Here is a 2554-nt window from a genome sequence, read left to right on the forward strand (position 1 = left end):
CTCGGCCCAATGCTCTGCTGGGCCCTCAACTTGCTCGGTCTATACCTCGGCCCAACACCGGATCATAAATCACCCTCTCACCACTCAAGAGTAACTTTAATAGCTTTTTTATTCATTTCCGTACGACCTTCAGGACATCTGCCTAGACATCCTCCCGAACAATCAGAAATGTAAAAAAATTTGATGAAAATTTTATTTTAGCACTAGAGTAAACAGTATTAAATCAAAATTTTCATCAAATTTTTACTCAAATTTGATCAATTTTTTTACTCAACGTTGCAAGAGATAATAAATCAAATGTGATAGAAAAAATATAACATGCTTAGCATTTTAAATCTATATCACTCACTCACTTTTAAAGGACAATAACATTTTTATTAGAATAATTCTAAATACATTAAATCCGATCACAAAATTTCACACAATAAATATTCAAAGATTGTATTAAATTTTGTGATCAAGTAACAATGGTAACATTGTACCCTACAATGGCATCCCCAGAGATCGGGTCGAACCAGTGGGTCTTCGTGACGGCGTACCCGCGAGCCAGTCGAAACAGACCAGTACCTCCGACAACCGCCATTTCTCGGACCGAATGAAGAATATAGTTCAAGCCGACAATGCTAATAGAGCTTCCATTGTAAATCCCATCTACGAACCCATAATTCAAAGCCATTATTAACCCGAAGTCCGATTCTGTCTGCCCAGCCGACCCGTGCAGTCCCTGGGCTCGGCCCACCAGCTTCGATGACGGGTCGGGTGACTCGGTTAACGGGTCATCAGCCATCATCACGGCTCCGAAACGGGTCGGCGTGTTTTCGGTGTAGAAAGATTGAGCCACGCGCATTGCGCTTGGGGTCTTCCCACTGACTGTGTCGTGGAAATACAATTGGAGGTTGGTTACGATTTGCTTTTTGGATTTGAGTGTCTTGGCCCAACTAAGTTGGTTATTGGGTTGCTCGACATGAAGGGTTTGAACCCATGGCATGGTTACAATGAGAGAGATCATGAGCATTAGAACCACCAACAATGTTAGGTATCATGAAAAATCTTTCATGAAAATAATCATGAATGCTTTGTGACCTTTGGATTACACTTAGAATAAAGCACCATACATTAATAAAGGTAATCCAAGAATCATAAATCTTTCATGATCATTTTCATGAAAAAATTTTCATGATACTTAACTTTTCTCTTACAACCACACCCATCTCTCTCTCTCTCTCTCTCTCTCAATATTTGGGGTCTTTTTTTTAAAGGCAAGACGGTGAGTGGCGAGATGTATTTTTATTGGAGAGCATGTCAAAAAGATTAAAAAAAAAAAAAAAAAAGTAGCTTTACTACCGTATAAAAGTGTGAGGTTAAGAATTCTAAATAATTTATTAAACTTTTTACTAAATCTTTTTTTTGAGCGTGAGATCCATATACATGTGGATTTGTATGAATTCTACTTGCATGTGAGAAGTTTAGTAAAAAATTTAATAAATTATTTGAGGTTCATAATATTTTTTATATAAAAATAATAAGACAATTCCATGTAACTATGAGATTGTTTCGAGTGATTAGTGGTTGTGCTTCCATACAATTCTTCGGAGTTTGATTTTTAAAATCAGGCGGCAAGAAAATGATTTCCTGTAAATTTTTTAATATTAATGTGAATAACTTGCCTTTAATCAGATCGAAAGAGAATTAATGTATATAAACTAATTCAGGCATACTGATCACTAAAAGAAACAGAAGAGAGAAGGTTTTCCATGTGTGTGACATGTCACAAGATTAATCGGGACTACATTCATGATGTAGTTGCAATGTCTGGCAATATCACATTGTAATAAATAATTTTTTGAAAAGGACAAAGGGTGTTATTTTTTTTTTTGGGACCTACTTACATTGGTGGTACATTTATGATGTAGATGCATTTGTTGTCTTTTGGAGATTGGACTCACTTTTTCTTTTAACTATAGAGAAGTTTGAGGAATCAGTGCAAAAGAGACCTAAACGGATCAGAAAATACGAGAGTATAGCTTAGCTTTAGTCCCATCAATGGCATAACGAAAAAGAGCTAATGACGACCTAAACTCCAATTACACTTTTGACTTTTCACTCATTAAAATACGAAAAAAATATACTTTTTATTTTATCTAATTATTTTAATTATTGTGTTTTTTAACCACACTATTTATTTTGGCTAATCATTCAAATTAACTTAATTAATTTTTAAACCAAAAAATATTAATTACTAATATTTTACTAATATAAATTTGTAATAATAATAAATTTACTCATACAAACATACAAAACTTGTAGAATGAAGAGAAAAAAATACAAAATAAATTATTCCGTAATTCATCAAACAGAATTGAAAGAACATATAAAATTGTTACATACACATATACATATACATATATAAAATATATAAAATTCTAAATTCAAGACATAAATATATAAAAATTTAAGATATATACATACATATTTGTTTGGAGAGCCTCAGAGGCTCTTCAATTGTAGCTACTAAAAAAGTAGGATGGTAAAGTAACTAGCCTAATAGCCAGCT

At 33.4% G+C, this 2554-nt stretch overlaps 1 pseudogene; it reads right to left on the bottom strand.

Moving 5' to 3' along the window:
- Positions 1-457: 457 nt before the first annotated feature.
- Positions 458-1036, bottom strand: LOC114282684 (dirigent protein 23 pseudogene; annotated as a pseudogene).
- Positions 1037-2554: the final 1518 nt, after the last annotated feature.

The sequence above is a fragment of the Camellia sinensis genome, chromosome 5 (assembly GCF_055761805.1).
Source record: "Camellia sinensis isolate YWXY chromosome 5, ASM5576180v1, whole genome shotgun sequence".
Taxonomy (NCBI): domain Eukaryota; kingdom Viridiplantae; phylum Streptophyta; class Magnoliopsida; order Ericales; family Theaceae; genus Camellia; species Camellia sinensis.